This window comes from Lactuca virosa, chromosome 4 (genome assembly GCF_052849685.1).
Source record: "Lactuca virosa cultivar CGN04683 chromosome 4, Lactuca_virosa_CGN04683_v6, whole genome shotgun sequence".
NCBI classification, from domain to species: Eukaryota; Viridiplantae; Streptophyta; class Magnoliopsida; order Asterales; family Asteraceae; genus Lactuca; species Lactuca virosa.
The window spans coordinates 35,177,753-35,197,471 of NC_136429.1; the positions used below are offsets into that span (position 1 = coordinate 35,177,753).

At 38.3% G+C, this 19,719-nt stretch overlaps 1 long non-coding RNA gene across 1 annotated transcript; it reads left to right on the forward strand.

Moving 5' to 3' along the window:
- The first annotated feature begins 11,139 nt into the window (after positions 1-11,139).
- Positions 11,140-14,175, forward strand: LOC145109670 (uncharacterized). The gene is made up of 3 exons (XR_013709127.1): positions 11,140-11,633; positions 12,609-12,666; positions 13,798-14,175. It is a non-coding gene; the product is annotated as an uncharacterized LOC145109670 (long non-coding RNA).
- The last annotated feature ends 5,544 nt before the right edge of the window (positions 14,176-19,719 follow it).

A 19,719-nucleotide genomic window follows, 5' to 3' on the forward strand; every position in this document is an offset into this window, starting at 1 on the left:
TTGACTCGTAGGAGAGGAAGGAGAAGAAAGTTCCTTTTTATGTTCAGACATAAATAGTCTTACAATTTTTAATTGGTTTCCGACGAATTCCAATTCTTGTTCAAGAAGAGCTTGTTTGAGCATAAGCTCTTGTTCTTTCTCCATTTGAGAAAGGCTATGTACCTGTAGTCCAAATTATGGACTGAGGTTAAAACCTCTTGGGTCGTTAGACCACCAAAGTATAACGCCGAATGGCTTTGATTACTGCATGAAAAGAGTATCAAACCTGATTAGTTTTTCTGTTGGAATTCTCGAGTTAAGAAGTCTGCAAAGATATTCTTTTCTCCTTTAATGTGCTCTACTTCAAAGCTACATATGGAAAACCACATTTGCCATCGAACTAATCGACCTTGTTTGTTATCTCCAGAAATGTTATTTCTTAAAAAATAAGCAAAGTTTTTGTTATCTGTTCTTACTGTAAAATTTACAGGTGTTAGATAGATTGAAAACTTTTCAATTACTCTTTTAACGACAATATATTCTTTTTCATTAGAATGGTAATTTCTTTCAGCATCCTTAAAAGATCCTCAGGTGTATCTACAAATTAATTCTTTGGATTGATCCTCAGAATTTATTGCTTTAAGGATTCCTCCCCAATAATTATCTGAAGCATCAGTTTCGATAATTAATTTATCATCTAAGTGAGGATGATACAGAGGTGGAAACTCTTTTAGGTTCTTTTTTATTTTTGCCATATAGCTAGAATCATCTTCAGACCATGACCAAAGGACATCTTTCTTAAGTTTGCATTGTAAGGGACTTCTTATTTTTTTCAAGTTTAGGAATGTAGTCTGAAGCATATGTTAAGATTCCTAAAAATCTTTGTAACTGTTTTTTATCTTCAATTTTATTAGAAAATTTATGAATATTTTCCAAAATATGATTTTGAAGACGATGACTTCCTTGTTCTATTTCTAACCCAAGGAAATTTATTTTACTTTTAAAAAGTTGTGCTTTCTTTTTGGAAAGAATGATTCCAAGAAGATCACATTTTTTTAGAACAGCTGCTACGTGTAACAAATGTTCATTTTCATTGTTGCTGAATATGAGGATATCATCTACATAAACGCAACAAAATTTTTCAAAAGATCTGAATGCATTTTGCATATGTCTTTGAAATATGGATGGAGCTTGTTTTAGACCGAAAGGTACAACAGTCCATTGGTAATGTCCTTGGGGACATGTGAAAGTTGTTAAGAGTTGTGATTCAGCGTCAAGTAAAACTTGCCAAAAGCCAGATTTACAGTCGAAAGAGCTGAATATTGTTTTCCCTCTAATAAGGGTGAGAAGTCCATCTTTATTAGGGAGATTATGGCTGTCACCTATGGTTGCTTTGTTAAAAACTTTGTAGTTAACTACCATTCTTTTCTTTCCTCTTCTTATTTCTGCATCATTTTCGACAAGGAAAGCGGGAGATCTGTGAGGAGATTTACTTGGAATGATGACCTTTATTTCAAGTAGTTCTTTGATTTGTTTACTAAATTCTTCGACATCTTGAGGACTGTATTTCATAGGTTTAACTGTTATGATAGTGGTCGGGTCAATTAATTTTATGTTTGCTTTCATCCATTGTTTAGACTTTATTGGGTCTATAGGATTTTCTGAGCAAACTTTTTCAAGTAAACTTTCATTTTTGAAAATTTTTCTTGGTTAAGAAGAAATTTAAATTCTTCTTCATTCTCCCCCATTTTAAAAGGCAAAGTTTCTTCAATTTTGCTTTGAGAGATGTTGACAGGTTCTGGTTTTTTAATTTTTGAATTATTTTTCATTGATTCTAAAAATCCAGGTTTTCCATTTCTATAAGCGTTTGTGATTTTATCAATAATGATTTGAACACCATTGTTGTGGAAAGTAACTGTTTTGGGATTTTGTACAAATGGTCTATACAAAAGACAGAAGTTATTTCCTAGGATGAAATCTATTCCACATTCTTGTTGGTATACAGAGGGGATATGGAATATTTCTCCAGCAAGTCTTATCTATAAATCAACACATTTTTTGTTGATAATTACAGGTCCGGTTGTTGTGGACCATTTGTTTTTGGTAAGCTAGATTTCCTTTGGCTTTGCTGGGCAGATAGGTTTCTTGCTTGCAGATGCCTATCTGTACTAAATGATGAGGATGATATTTTATTTCATCCTTATCATTCCAGTATGGGATGCTACTGTTGAATTTTAGAAAAATGTCTTGATCCTTTTTGCAGCATCTTGTTCTGAAAGTTTTTATTGCTTTTGTAAAGCTTTTTAGAGAAAAGCTTTATTTCCTACAGGTTTTGACTTGGATAGATGGTTTTTACCAATCCTAGTTGAAATGCTTCATACACTTGTAAAGAGTTAGCATTTTTGTAGAAATTGTAGTGGCTTAAATTCTTCCCGTCAATAGTGGAGAATTTTTCTTCTACAAAATTTTCTTCCGTTGCACTTCGAGCATACCTGTAACAATACTCAAAGTCTTTTATCTTGATTTCTACTGGGAGGTCAGGTGTGACTTCCTTAGTATTTTTGGGAGTTCTTCTTAGAAGGCTTCCAAGAACAGTTTTGGAACTTTTGGTAGAATTTATGGCTAATTTGAATGTGTTAGGCCTTAAGGTCTCTGCTGCAGTAATAAGGTGTAGTTCTGAGCACCTTTCAGATCTTGTGTATTGATCTGCAGCTATCTTGGCTTCAAGAAAGTTATTAAACTTTTTATGTTTAATATTTTTAATTCCTTCTGTTGCCTTTTTGGTGATATTCCAGTCTTCAAATATACCAGCGTTGGGTCCATTGAATACAACGTAGTATGGTTTTGAATTTCTATTAGGAATTTGTAACAATTCCTCTGGGATTTGAATTCCCTTATCAGGTGTTCCTGATCCTAAAGATGAACCTTCAGTTTTTGGGATTTGAATTCCCCCGTTGGGTCTTAGACTAAAGTCTAACGGTGTAACCAACGTTATTGGAGTTTGTACTCCTGTCTGGATTTTTGGTAAATCCACAACCTTCAACGGATTTGTTGAGTCTTTACCTGGAGCCGTTTGCTCAGGACTAGACGTTTCTTTTCTTTTTAAAGGAGGTGAAACATTGACCTCTTGTTGTTCGATGTTCTTTTGAACACTTACATTTTCTTCTTGACTCATAGGAGAGGAAGGAGAAGAAAGTTCCTTTTTATGTTCAGACATAAATAGTCTTACAATTTTTAATTGGTTTATGACGAATTCCAATTCCTGGTATCAGAGCCTTGTTATGGATTTATCCTTAAGAAATAAAGGTAGAGGAGATTCTGAAGAACAACCTTCAGATCATACGTTAAGCTTCGTTGAAAATGAAGATGGTTTTCAAGGAAGCCTAATGATTAAACAAGAACTTCTTTCAAAAATTAAGAAAACATATCTTAAAATAAAGAAAGAAAATATATTCAGAAACGTTCCCTCAAGATTTAATATTTTGAATACGTTAAAAAGAAAAAACGAAATATTTTACTTCGTTAGTACAAAAGAAATGTCAGTCGACATAAAAGATACTACATGATCTATTTATCTACCACTATTAACCAAAGAACAGATAAACAGTAATCTAAAAAATATTCCCACAAAAATAAGATCTAAAATTAGAATGGTCCACATCGGAGCAGTAAAAATTCTAATCAAATCTCAATTTATAGAAGGAATTAGTTCTCTAATAAAAATGGCCTTGATTGATGATAGAATCAATCATCGACAAGATTGTATTCTTGGTGCAGCCAAAGGAAATCTAGCTTACCAAAAATTCATGTTTTCAGTTTATCCTAAATTTGCCTTAGATCTGAAATCAGCAAACTTAAATAAGATTTTATCTTTTATTCATCACTTTGAAAGAAGTGATCTCATGAATCCAGGAGATAAACCCTTCACAATAACCTACCTTATAGGATATGCATTGACAAATAGTCATCATAGCATAGACTATAAAAAAGAAGAATACATAGAACTTAAAGATGTATTCTCAGAAATAGGACATGTCAAAGATAAACAATTTTGTGACATAGATCCTCAAGATAGCTCTTGGGCTTTAAACATAGCCAGAAACAAAAAAGCTTTAGGAGAAAAGCTACCACCTAGAATCTCAATAGATTCTCTTCATATAGGTAAAATATCCAAATCTCTGGAACCTACTCCAAGAGATATACTCAAAAGCATAAGAAGTATGTCTTCTAGAGTTGATAATTTAAATCAAACGATTAGTCAACTAAGTGAAGTAATAAATGAGTAAGATAGACCTTCCTCATATTTACAAAAAGGGTATATCATTGAGACTTAAAAATCTTGATGATCCTAATCAGAAAAAAGAATATGCTTTTTCTTCTTCAGGAAAAGTAGGCGTTCAAACCCTAGCTAACCTTTGTAACAATATAAATCAGATTGTCGCAAGATGCTGGTTAAATACACTCAAAATAAATCACTATTTTGGAATTCAAAAAGATATTTCTAAAGATTTATCAAAAAATAATATACCTTTCAATCAATTTAAGAAAGATTTATGTCTTGCCCTTCAAAATGGAGAAAAAGTTGATAACAATCAGTTTGAAAGAATTTTTGCTCAGTTAGAAAAAATGAACAACATAATAGAACATAACTCGAAACTACTAGAAACTTTTAATAAAATTTCTAAAAACTTCGATGATCTACTAAAAGAAGTTGCCCATAAAGCTGTTCTTACAGACCAAATGAAAGATTTTAATCTTAGATTAAAAGAAGTGCAAAATCAGATAAAACAACTTATGGGATGACATCTATGGTTGACATTAAAGAATCACTTAATCAATTAAATGAAAAAGTTGAAGAACTATCAAAAAAGATTGATCAAATGATTAACCAAGGCTTAGTAACTACAAACCAATTAGAAGCCATCGCTTCTAAAATTATTAATGAAACGCAAAAGGAACTTCAAAAATGTTCTTGCAATAAAGAAATTATTGATATAATCAATAAAACTACTACAGTTTTAGATCCTAAAACTGAAGATAAAAGTCATTCACTGGTAAGTACTCATACCCTAATTATAATGTAGGAAATGAAGAACTAGGATCATCAAGGAATCCCAGTTCTATGTCATGGCCTAAAGACTACTTTAAGTCAACATGATAGATTATTTATCTAAAGTAGAAAAATTCTTCTGGGATAACTATGAAGATGAAGAATTAATAATCAATGGATCAAATGTATCTATTCTTGATCAAGCTCTTAGGTTACTAGATCTTGCTGAATCTAAAGGAAAGGATACAGTAAACTTAGAAATCTCTACCTATGAGGAACTTAAACAACTTTTTCACTTTGATGAAACGATTAACGTCATAGAAGAAACATCTGATAAAGAAACTTCTGTATATATTTCAAAAGAAGAAGTAGAATCTCTTTCTTCTGATATTGAGCCTAACTTCGGGATGAATAAAACCGAACCACATTTCGATCATCCTGGAGAATCTTCTTTTCAAGGTGAAAGAAGAAAAAGACCTAAAACTGAACAAGGTCATAGAACTGGCTCTATGCCAGATCTTCCCACTGGAAATCCAAACCAGTTCGGAACAAACGTTCTCAATATTGACAACATTGAAACAAATAGAAAATAAGTTATCGACAGATGGACTTCAGAAATAAGTCTAATCATTTAGACTAATAAAGAAAAATATGCAACAAAAGAATCTATCCTTTTATTGTTTGACCATAAAACATTAGGAATAGTTCAAAAATTTATCAAAAATACAAACTGGATTAGTCATAATCCAATGAAAGTATTCCAAGACATGCTTGATGCCATCTACATGATGTTCCTTGGTATAGATCTTATAGAAGACAAAGCCAATGAACAAAAAAGAGAAATCGAAAAAGCAAAGTCCAGACTTACGAATCTCACCATATGTGATATTTGCTTTCTAGATCATTACACGTGTGACTATGAAACAAATCTTTACAAAATAAATGATTCAAATCTATATCCTGAGTTGATCAAACAATATCTATTAAAAATTCCCATTGTAGGACAACAATCTCATAACAGATTTATAACTGAATCTACAAATGCTACAATTTACAGTCTTGCTTTTGCTAAGAGAATTGTTATTGATGAGATTCAAAAAATTTGTAATTTATCAAACACACAAAAAAGACTAAAACGTTTTAATAAAAATTGGTGTAGTCATTTAACAAAAGAAAAACCCTTAGAGTATGGATGCAAAGTTAACCATAAAACAAAAAATTCTTCAAAGAAATCTTTTAATAAATATTCAAAAAAGAACAAAAGATTTTCAAAAAAGAAAGATACTAGACGGTTTAAACCGGGAAAATATTTCCAAAAATCAAAATATTTTCAAAAAAAAGACAAAATTAAATTTTGTCCAAAAAATAAAAAGAACTGCAGATGTTGGGTTTGTAGTGAAGAAGGACACTATGCCAATGAGTGTCCTAATAGGAAAGATTACCCACAAAAAGTTAAACTCCTTGAAATAGCATCATCTATGGACCTTAGGCCTATAGAAGAACAATTTCAAGATGAACAAATCGTCTACACATTGATTGAAGAACCTCTAGATGAATCATCATCTTCTTCATCTACAGAATCAGACACTGATTCAGACTGACTCAAAGGTCATGAACTCTAAAAACGTGATACTAACTATCACAAATCATAATTCAATCTATGTTAAAGGTACCTTTAGATTCGCCGGATATAAACAGATTGATTTAAATTGTTATATTGATACAGGAGCTAGTCTTTGTATCGCAAGTAAATATGTTATTCCAAAAGAACATTGGATTAACACTCCAAAACCTATAAAGGTTTCCACAGCAAACGGACCTGTAATTATCAACAAAAAATGTGTTGATTTACAGATAAGACTTGCTGGAGAAATATTCCATATCCCCTCTATATACCAACAAGAATGTGGAATAGATTTCATCCTAGAAAATAACTTCTGTCTTTTGTATAGACCATTTGTACAAAATCTCAAAACAGTTACTTTCCACAACAATGGTGTTCAAATCATTATTGATAAAATCACAAACGCTTATAGAAATGGAAAACCTGGATTTTTAGAATCAATGAAAAATAATTCAAAAATTAAAAAACCAGAACCTGTCAACATCTTTCAAAGCAAAATTGAAGAAACTTTGCCTTTTAAAATGGGGGAGAATGAAGAAGAATTTAAATTTCTTCTTAACCAAGAAAAATTTTCAAAAATGAAAGTTTACTTGAAAAAGTTTGCTCAGAAAATCCTATAGACCCAATAAAGTCTAAACAATGGATGAAAGCAAACATAAAATTAATCGACCCGACCACTATCATAACAGTTAAACCTATGAAATACAGTCCTCAAGATGTCGAAGAATTTAGTAAACAAATCAAAGAACTACTTGAAATAAAGGTCATCATTCCAAGTAAATCTCCTCACAGATCTCCCGCTTTCCTTGTCGAAAATGATGCAGAAATAAGAAGAGGAAAGAAAAGAATGGTAGTTAACTACAAAGTTTTTAACAAAGCAACCATAGGTGACAGCCATAATCTCCCTAATAAAGATGGACTTCTCACCCTTATTAGAGAGAAAACAATATTCAGCTCTTTCGACTGTAAATCTGGCTTTTGGCAAGTTTTACTTGACGCTGAATCACAACTCTTAACAACTTTCACATGTCCCCAAGGACATTACCAATGGACTGTTGTACCTTTCGGTCTAAAACAAGCTCCATCCATATTTCAAAGACATATGCAAAATGCATTCAGATCTTTTGAAAATTTTTGTTGCGTTTATGTAGATGATATCCTCATATTCAGCAACAATGAAAATGAACATTTGTTACACGTAGCAGCTGTTCTAAAAAAATGTGATCTTCTTGGAATCATTCCGGCGATCAATAGAATAAACCAAAAAAAAAAAAAAACCGGCCCAAAACTGTTCAACCGATTATCCTAAGAACGAAAAATGACAATACTACTCGAGACCGCTCGGTTAAAATAGTTTTTGACTAATTGTAATCCATCAATTTTGAAGCCATGTACATTTAATTTCTATTCTCTATAAGATAATATAAACTAAATTTCTTTAGCTACCGATGGCTTTTTTATAGTAGATCAAAAACAAAATGTTTCAAAGATGATGCCCAAACGATCAGATTGAATTACAAATTACAAACAACATGAACACAAAGAAAAAAGATAACTCCAAAGTTGGATTCTTTATTAATTATCAACCGAAAAAAATGTCCTCAAAACAATGAAAACAGGATCCTTATAAGGAGGATAACATAAGCATTAGTTCTTAATCCTACGAGATCATAATTGATTAGGAAAAGATCCATAATCAATTATTTAAATCAAAAATCAAAATAAAAAGTTGTCGTAAATAAAAAAACAGATAAGACACGTTTTGAAGCCCTAAACGATCCCGGGTGGCCGAAAAACACCACACATCATGGCAAAGCGATGAGTTTTCTTAATCGGCCTATTTTACATGTTGTGTGCAAATTCATCCAATTCTGAGCTGTTTGATCACTTCGGCAGATTTGGCGTTGATGTCATCATACTTACATTCCTACTAGTGATGAGATTATCAAACCATGCATCAACACTTGTACTACCTGCATCAACCTCCCCCTCTTGAAAAGGACTCAACCTCGAGTCTGCTTCACCATCAGAATCCACAACGAAAGGTGACAAATCTGCAACATTGAATGTAGTAGACACATGGTAATCACCCGATAATTCAATATTGTATGCGTTATCATTGATTTTCTTCAAAACACAAAAAGGACCATCAGCTATTGGCTGGAGTTTACTAAAATGCCTATTCAGAAACCTCTATTTCCTTAAATTTATCTACACAAGATCATCTTCATGATAAACAATTTGCTTGCAATGTTTATTGGCTCGATCAACATACTATTTATTATGCTTCTCAATCTGCATACGAACCTGTTGGTGAAGCTCTTTAATCTGACTCGACTGCTCGTCACCTTCAACACTAAACCGATCAATAATAGCTAGAGGAGCTAAGTCAAGCGGGGTGATTGGATTTCTGCCATACACAATCTCAAATGGACTCTTTCCCGTAGTACGGTTAATTGATCGATGATAAGCACATTCTACTTGTGGAATAATAAGATCCCACTGTTTTGGACTATCACCAATCAAGAAAGTAACTTCATGAACCAAAAAATGACATTTCTTAGACTCATCCATCTTGATCCCTTCTCCCGAGATGACATAACCCAAGAAAGTAACTTCATGAACCAAAAAATAACATTTCTTTCCATTCACATACAACCTCTACTCGCGTAAAACTGAGAAAACTTGACGAATATGTGAGAGATTATCTTCAACAGTTTTGCTAAAAATCAAAATATCGTCAAATTACAATACTAAAAATCACCCAATAAATGACTTAGAAAAATGGTTCATGAGGTGCATAAATGTGCCTAGTGATGAATATGTGAGAGATTCTATCTTATACCTTTTTTTCTGAGCATGATACCAACAGTATCCTTTGTCCTCTATGACCCGATAGGATGTGGAGGTGTCCCATTGGTGGATCGTGCACCACTAGTGGTCATCTGCTATTGGTGTAGAGGAGACAAAGGTCAACGCTCTGAGGGTTATACTTGTCGCCCTGGGAGGTAACTAGATGTGTTCTGGCTTATTATAGACCGGAGATTATCGTCTGAACTGGGCACTAGAGCGCCAAGGTCCTAGTATAATACCTTGAGGGTGAGGGCCCAGGTTCGGCACTAGGCCTAGCAGCAACCGTTAAATAGGTTGTCTAAAATATAACAGTTCTATTATATTTAACGTATTATTGGAGGGATACGTTAAAAATTTCCCTACGATAGTAGACGTCGGAATTGGCGTAGCGTAGCTGAGTTGTTCTGGCCTTGATCAGAACACGTGTTCGGTGGAGATAGTCTGGATGTTTGCTGTTGTGATGGAGCCGTCAGCGCAGGCGGTTTCATCAAGGAGACTGTTCGATATTACTGTTCCTCATTTAAACCTCCCTTATTAGGGATAGTTTTCCTTTTACTCTTTCATTCTCAACTGCTTCCGATTTCCCTTTTCTTACTTTCTCTTCTTTCTTGTTCTTCCACTTCGAAAACAATGGCGATGCCACAATCTGGAATTGAGCCAAAACTGAAAGTGTTTGAGGCTTTGCAACTCTGCTTCGGTTTTATGCAGGACCATGGGTGCAGTTTCTGATTAAAGGGGCTATCATCAGTCGACCTCCGTTGGGTATATTTTAATACGTTCTTATTAATATTTTGGTTATTTGCAAAGATATATGATACTTATAAGATTAAATTATATTTTGCAGCCAAAAGGAACAATCTTGAAGAATAAGGATCAAAATTGACAATAAGCGGAACTTTGGAGGATTGAAGAATTAAAAGAAGGAAACCCCTGCGAAAAGCCCAAATCACGACGTGGCCATGAAGTACACAACTTGGAGTGAGTGTTCTAGAAGATAAGTGCACTGGAAGTCAGAGTCCTTTCCCGATAAGGATTTATCTCAAATCACGATGTGAAATTCATGTTCACGTCGTGAAGTGCGAATATTCCCAAAACTATATATATTCATTCACTTTCATGATTTTAGGAGGCTGACAAGTAATTTATTCTGGAGAGATAACCGTGTTGAAGGTCAGAAAAGGTGCGTAGAAGCATCCGTTTGTAACATTCCGTTTAAAAATAAATAAATAAATAAATAAAATAAAATAAAATAAGTAATAAAATAAATAAAGATAATAATAATGATAAATAAAATAAGTAGATAAATAAATAAATAATAAGCCTAAAGTCTCGAGATATGTTTTATATTTTATTTTATTTTAGCCCTAAGTCTGTATTAATTGATCAGTGTTAGCGGGGGAGTTAAATGTTATAATTTCATGAAAATGGGGGCTATATTGTAACGTTGGGACTTGAATTGTGATGAAATCTAGAAGCAAGGGGCTGTTTGGTAATTAATGGGCTTAATTTGAAAAGAAAAGGGGATGGAGGGACTGAACTTGTTAAAAAGAGGGAAAAGTTTGAATTGGAGGAGGCGGAGCTGAAACCCGTCACCCCTCCCTTGTGCCTTCTCATTTAAATGGTTCCTCCTAAAAACCCTAACCCTAATCTTATGCTTTAGCCGCCACCCTTATACCCCCAACCTCCTTCCGCCGTCACCTCCATTGTGGAGGTCGGAAACCACCAAGCCACAACAACAGTTGCCGACATTACGTCCATCGGACCGCTGAAGCCATCCGCCGGAGCAAATCTTTTCTATGTCGGGATGAGAGCACGAAAGTCGGGGTTTAGTTGCTGCTGTGAACCATCAAAACCCTAGCCGCCGGTGACGACGTGAGCGACCGCTGCCTTCTCCGCTCGTTCTCTTTCTTTTTCGTCGCCATCCTCAGCCGCACGACACGGCAGTCGTCGGCGCTGCGTGGAACTCGTGTTTGTGTGTGCGTGTTTTGCTGCTGCGATTTCCCTTACACCTCTCCATCCCTTCTGAAGCTTGTCCGGGCATTGCAGTCGCTGCCACACGGCTGTCACCATTTCGCACTTCGACCACCGCCTAGCTGCAGCCGCTCGCCGCCGCTGTTGAGTGTTTGTGTATGTGTTTTGTGTGTGTATTGTATGAGGCTTCGTTTGACCGGAACTCACGAGAATAGCCACCACCACCACCGTGAGGTGGTGGCTGCCGCCATTCGCCACTGCCGGCTACCACAGGGTGGCTGTGTGTGTGTGTTTTATTTAAATGTGTTATGTTTGGGTTAAGTATTGTAAAATGTAATTAGAGACTAGTATAATAAAGAAACTCAAAACCACCACCATGAGGTTGTGGCTGCCGCCACCAGCCGCCGTGTTGGGTGGCGGTGTGCTTGTTGTGTTTGGATTCGTTTGGGAAGCTTGGAAATTTTCTAGTGAAAAATCATAACCGCCACCACGAGGTGGTGGCCGCCGCCGTTGACCACCACTACCCAAGGTGGTAGTGGGTGGTGCCCAACTAACGAAACCCTAATGTGCCTAGTGAAACCCTACCGGGCCCAATGAAGCCCTAATTGACCTAAAAGCCCAACCATTTGACTAATGGGCTAGTATGCGGGTTGGAAACCCTAATTAGGGTTTGGAAAACCCTAATGTCATGAAACCCTAATTTTGGAGATTTATCGGGATACGCACGGGAATTATTTAATAAACTTAAAATATTAATTAATAATCATTGGCAAATTAACCTAGTCCAATAGTGGACTTAATGGATTAAGTCTTTAATGAGTTAAGTAAGAAACAGTTAACCTTAATTGTCATTTCATGTGAAAACCCTAATTTCACTTGGGCCTTGAGTTAGGCCTTTCTATTGGACTTTGGTGATTGGGCTACTGGTAGGATATCCACGAACAAGTAAATGGACTAAAACATTTGGATGGACTTTAGGGTAAGGCCCATGTGAGGGTTTGGGCCCAATTTGGAAAATTGGGCCACGTGATGGGCTTTGGTCAATTGGTTAACTATTGGGCCTATGGAGTGTAAGTTGGACCTCAGGCTTGGAACCCAATTATTAATTAGGTGTTGTTTTGATGTTGACAGCTCAGGAATTTGTCAAGCAGCAGCTGGAGTTTTGTCCGCGAGACGTCAGCAGTGTGAGGTGAGTTTCGCCTCACTGTACCCGTGGGTCTAAGGCACCAAGGCCGACCCACTATTATTGATTATCTGCTAGTAGAGGGGTGCCCTAAGGACCGTATATAGTCATGTAGGATAGACTGATGACTCTTGATCTAAGCTCTCTTACCTGTTCCTTGTTTGGTTGTGGTTTTAGAGTAGGGTCACCTGTCCGGGTGACTATCTCACCTTTGAGTATATACGGTTATGCATTCTTTGGATTGTTGATATTTATTATTCTGGTATGCTGTAGTAATCTAGTAGATCTGTGTTCTGATATTGAGTATACGGTTATGCTGTAGTGATCTGCTAGATCTGTGTTCTGGTATTGAGTATGCTGATATGCTGTATTGATCAGTTAGATCTGCGTTCTGGTATTGAGTATGCTGATATGTTGTAGTGATCAGTTAGATATGTGTTCTGGTATTGAGTATGCTGATATGTTGTAGTGATCAGTTAGATCTGTCTCCTGGTATTGAGTATGTTGCTTTGTGGTAATAACCTGTAGAACTGTATGTTATCTGGACTTGCTGGTTATCATCTATGGAGTGCCCTTAGGGACTGTCGGTGGTTATGTAGGATAGCTTGAGAACTCTTGGTCTAGGCTCTCTTGCCTGTTCCTTGTTTGGTTGTGGCTCTAGAGTAGGACTATCTGTTCGGGTGGCTATCTCACCTCTGGTTACTTATGGTTATGCATTCTATGGGGGTAGCTGGTGGCGGGACTGTATGTGGTGAGAGGATTAGTAGACAGTGGTGAGCTGTATGATTGTTGTTGCATGTATTATGTGCCTACTTGATCATGATTGTTTATATGTCGACATATTTTGTTTGGTTGGGTTGAGGCGGTCCTGCTTTGTGCGGTAGGCCAAGATACCCGGTGCGGGTCGGCTGTAATCCGTAGGCACGGAGGCTCGGGAGGAGCGGTAGGGTTGAGGCGGTAGGCCAAGAAACCCTGGGTATTCCAACCCGATGGTTGATTGGACTCGACATACTAGTATTCCAGCCCGAGGCTGATTGGGCCAGGCATGAGTAATTGTGTTTATGCTTGTTTTGTGTGGGGGTATTTTGGGGGAAACTCACTAAGCTTTGTGCTTACGGTTTTAGTTTATTGTTTCAGGTACTTCTGATGATTTTCGCAAGGCGAAGGCGTGACCGTACACATCCTCGTGATTTGGACTTATGGTTTCTGGGATACTCTGATATTAAACTATTTTAAAAACCTTTTGTAATAACTAATGGCTTTGGATGTTTGAAAAGTTTTAAATTGGCTTGATTTTATGGGTGTTACACCGTTGAAGAAGAATTGCTTGAGGTTTGTAAGATTGAAGAACATATTCACACATTAGTTAGGTAAACTATGATTTTGTCTTTTATTATTGAATTTGTGTTTGTGTTATCAGCCATGAGTAGCTAAATCTAGTAGCTTTCGTTTAGCTAGATGAAGCTTTAACTCTATGGTTTAGTTTATTGATTTATGGATTTTAATTGTTGGTTATGAGCTTGTGTTTGATTATCTCTACCTAGAATGTTAATATTTGACACTTAGATTGATTGAATACAGGTTCTGTGTAGCTTAGTGAACATTGAATTACATGAACTTGTTACCTAGTAGTTTAGTGATCATTAAATTGATAGAGCTAGGATCGACCCAATCTTAGATAAGTGATAAAAGTAGCCAACTTAGATGTGCTTGAGAACATAAATTGTGACCATAATCGTGTTTATTTTGATTAATCTTACATAGCCTATTTATATTTTATAACTAATTCTGTGTTTGCTACTGTATGACCATACATAGTTTTACATGAATTAGTGAAAACATTAGTAAATTTGGAATTGAATTGCTAATAAAATGATATTTGTTAACCAACATTAATAATCCATAATCAATAGTTAACCATAGAGCAGAAGTGGATTTGAACTAAATGGAAGTGTTTTTATTCATTGATTGAATCGTTAGTTAAGTGATTAAGTTTGTCTGAACTTGGAAAATCAGATAAAAACCAATTAAACTTTTGCTTGTTTTTAGGTTAATTTTTAGTAGTTAAATTAATTAATTAAACTTTACTATGCTATACACTGACTAGGTACACTGCCTATAGGTGTAATAATAGATAAGTAGTTAGGTTATAAATTCAAAGCTAGATAAGGTAATATCTTTTGCACACACCAGTCCCAATATTTGAAGCGGGACTAAGGTTACCGACGAATGATTTCTTCAACAAGATCATGTGTCAATATGGTTTCTCTGTGGACGATCTGATCCTAAATGTTGTGAACAAGATCGTAGGGTTTGAGCTGGCTTGTTGAGCCCTTGGTGTTCTTACCCAATTTTGGGCGTTCAAGGCTTACTTCAACTCGTCCACGTAGTTTGGTGTTCATACCTTCTCTTAGACACGAAACGTCCATGCATTCATCATCAACCAGAAGACGCCCAAGAATAGCTTGCAGGACAAGTGATTGTGGGCCAATATTAACCTGGTTGGTTCTGGTTATCCCCAGGTGACCACCATCTCTGACTGGGCAACACAATTGTGGGGTGCCAGTCTGACCGTGGTGCAGGCATTGAAGAATATTTGCATCATCGGTGAGGATTGGGAGGATTGCATCCTGGCGGCAGCCAAAATGAGCGCCGTCTGGCGGTCCCCAGGGACTATGCCTCATTTCTTCGTGGAGAAGGACGATAAGTGCTCTTCTCCTCCTCCCCCCATTTTACGTTGTTGGTAATCGAAAGGGGGTTGATGAGTCATTTGTTGTTTGTATTCGCAGGTATAGAAAGGGTGTTGTTCCTTGAGATGGTTATGTGGAGCAAGCACAAGGGTGATCTCCAGTACCATGTGGTACCCTTGATGGAGATCCTTCCTCCACCTGTTAGTGTCGATTAGGCATTGGCGCTTGCCGCTCCTTCTACCGTCTTGGGCAAGGGTTCCACCAGTCAGGTTGACCCTGGTTTTGTGGATGAACCCGTTGGTGGTGTTTCTCATAACGATCCAATAGTTCAGTCCTCTGAAAGATGAAGCAGCAAAGGAGGCGTTGATCGTAGGTAGACGTGTATCCACCAAGCGGCGGATAACGTGGATGGACTCCCCTATTACATAGGACAATGGCCCCAATACCATTGACAAACGTCTTGGAAAGAAGCGCAACATTGATTTTTTGCGTGGGGGGTCCAACTCAGCAATCGACATCCCTGATGATGACACTTCTCACCAGTCATAGGGGATCAACAAAGAGGCAGCATAATCGCCTCGTGAACCAAGGAAAGAAGCTGAGGATGTCACCAGTCTTGGTGGTGACGAGTATGTGAAGAAGATGAAGGTTGACCTCCAAACTTCTCCTAATTCTACTTCGTCTCCGATGAGAGACATCATTATTTCTGGCGCTCCCCCTACGCTATTGGTGGCTCCGGGCATTTATCTCCTGGATTGGACTCTCACTCCTGGGTCCCTACTCACCCTGTATGTCGTTGTGTATGAGTGGAATGGCCATTCGTTTCCTCCGGCTACAATAGAAGCCTTGGAGCTCCTCTCCAACTCCTATATGGCGAACAACCTCCAGTATGCGGCGGATCGGGTTGCCCCTACTTGGTGGCTGCAGCTAGGTGCCTTCTTCATGTGAACTCGGATTTGGTGGAATTAACTAGCATCAAAGCTGAGTGTGACGAATTGAGGGAGAAGGTGTTGGTCTTGGAGGAGGAGAAACGTAAATTTGAAGAGCAATATGACCTATTGTCCGGGGAGAAGGCTTCGGTGGAGGAACAAGTGACAAGCTTGGACGGAGAGGTGGAGCGCATGTCTCGGCAAGTAGAGACCTTAGAGGCGGAGAAGGAAACGTTGGAGGTTCAAGTGGAGCATCAGGGCAAGCAGTTGGTAACTGAGGGATCGATGAGGAAGATTTTGGGTGAGGACATGGCTTGGCTTCTCCAAAAGGGGGTTGTACGTGTGGTGGATCGGGTTATCGAGAGCCTGAAGTTCTCGTTGGGGGTTCGACAAATGAAGGCAAAATGTATGGAAACTAGTGTGGAGGGTGGCAAGCAAGTGGTGCGAGAGCAAGTAGGTACTGGAAAATTTAATCCAGATGAAGCAAGTGTTTTAGTGGAGTAGACCCAAGCAATGCATGCACTGTAACTAAGCCCACTACCTTGTTGCGCAAAGCCTTCATCTTCCTATCAACGATCGCGATTGGTCTCTCTACCTAATTCAAGCGCTCACCAACCTAAATATCATCCAAAGGAACCACTGCGGAATCATCAGCTAGCACTTCCGCAACTGAGAGACGTGGAATGTGTTGTGGATATGGTTGAGATTCTCAGGCAGGTCCAACCAGTACGCAACCTTGTCCACACAGACGATAATCCTGAAGGGACCAATATACCGGGGGCCCATCTTGCAGCGCTTCCGGAATCGGATGACACTTTTCCAAGGTGACACCTTCAGAAGCACATAATCTCCCACCTGAAACTCGAGGTTTGATCATCGCCGATCAGCATAACTCTTCTGGCGACTTTGCTGGTCTGCAGTCGACCTCGCACCTGCTGAATCAACATGGTGGTCTTAAGTACTACCTTAGTACTCCCCATATCCCCGATGCCCGACCTCGACCCAACAAACTGGGGTTCGACATTTCCTCCCATAAAGCATCTCGAAGGGTGGTCGGTCGATACTGGAGTGATAGTTGTTGTTGTTGGAGAACTCGGCCAATGAAAGGTAAGTATCCCAACTACCGCCAAAATCTAGCACACACACTCTATGCATATCCTTGAGAGTATGAATGGTCCTTTCACTTTGTCTGTCGGTCTGAGGGTGGTATGCAGTGCTGAAATGTAGTTGAGTTCCCAACTCGTCATGAAATTTCCTCCAGAACCTAGAGGTAAAGCGAATATCACGATCAGAAACCAACGACACTGGCGCCCTGTGGCTAACCACTATCCCCCTAATGTGGATTTCGACCAGCTTCTCGGCAGATATGCTCTTAGCGATAGGGATGAATTGAGCACTCTTGGTTAATCTATCAAAATGACCCAAATAGAATCAACCCCTCGTGCCGTCCTCAGAAATTTTGTAATAAAATCCATAGTGATCTCCTCCCTTTTCCACATGGGAATAGGTAATGGTTGCATCTCGCTATGGGGTCTCTAATGTTCGTCCTTGACTTTCCAGCATGTCAAGAACCACTACACAAACCATGTTATATACATCTTCATATAGGGACAACATTAACTCAGTCTCAAGTCTCTGTACATCTTTGAGGCTCCCGGGTGGATTGAAAACTTTGACTTATGAGCCTCCTCCACTAATCTATGTCTAACCCCACCAGCAATCGGAACCCAAACCCTGCCATACTGAGTCAATAACCCGCGACTATCCATAACAAACAACGAAATCTGACCCCTGATCCTCTCTTCCTTCTAATTTTCCTTCTTCAACCCTTCAACTTGCGCCGTCTTGATCAACTCTAACAGTGGTGAGACAATAACCATCCTTAGACATAAATATAAAATAGGTGCACTCGCTGCCTTGTGGCTCAAGGCATCGGCTAGAACATTGGCCTTCCTCAGGTGATACAAAATCTCACAGTCATACAGTCATAATCCTTCACTACATCCAACCATCTGTGCTGCCTCATGTTTAGGTTTGGCTGATCCATCAAATACCTCAAACTCTTGTGGTCCGTATAGATAGTGCATCTGACCCCATACAGGTAATGCCTCCAAATATTGAGGGAAAGAACTACATCCCCCAGCTCTAAATCTTGTGTCGGGTAATTTGCCTCCTGAGGCTTTAACTGCCTCGAAGCGTAAGCAATCACGTGAACCCTCTGCATAAGCACTACTCCCAATCCCGAAATCAATATGTCATAATAAACCACAAAATCATCTATACGCTCCGGAAGAGTGAGAATCGGAGCCTCACATAATCTCTATCTCAGAGTCTCGAAAGTTGCCTACTGATCAGGCCCCCACCGGAAAGTAACATTCTTCTTCGTCAAGCGGATCATTGGTACATCAATCTTGGAGAAATCCTGAATAAATCTCCAATAATAGACCGCTAAACCAAGAAAACTCTGAATCTTATAGGGTGTACTCGGAACCTCCCGCCACATCACCGCCTTAATCTTGGTTGGATCGACCAATATACCCTTCTGGTTGACGATGTGCCCCAACAACTGCACCTCGCACAACCAGAACTCACATTTGGAGAACTTGGCATAAAGCCTATCCCTCCTTAGGATCTCAAAAACCTCCCTTAAGTGCTCCTCATGTTGCTCCTTGGTCTGGGAGTAGACCAAAATATCATCAATAAACATAATCACCTACCGATCCAGCGTCAGTTTGGACACTCTGTTTATAAAACCCATGAATGTTTCTGGTGCATTGGTGAGCCTGAAAGGCATCACTACAAACTCGTAATGACCATAACAAATCCTAATGTCCGTCTTTTACACATCCTCATCTCTGACCCTCATCTGATAATATCCTGATCGCAAATCAATCTTGGAAAACCAAGATGCACCCTGAAGCTGGTTGAATAAGTCATCTACCCTCGGGAGCGAATAACGGTTATTCACCGTCAACTTTTTCAACTCTCAGTAATCAATACTCATCCAGTGTGAACCATCTTTTTTTCACGAATAGAATCGGAGCTCCCCATGGCGAATTACTCGGTCTGATAAATTTATTGTCTAACAGCTCCTGAAGCTATGTAGACAACTCCTACATCTCCGAAGCTGCTAAACGGTACGGCGCCTTGGCTATCGGCGATGCGCCCAGAATCAAATTAATCTGAAACTCCACCTACCTCTCAGGAGGCACTCCCGACAATTCCCCGGGAAACACATCGGGGAATTCCTGCAAAAATAGGCACATCGCCCACGATCGTCACCCCCGCAACTCAAGTATCTATCACATATGCCAGAAATCTAGAACATCCATGTCGAAGGTATCTCCTAGCTCTCGCATATGAACAGAGATTCGGTCCATGCTGAGCACCCTCACCATGAATTGAAAGATCTAGTATGCTCAAGTGTCATATATTAAAGT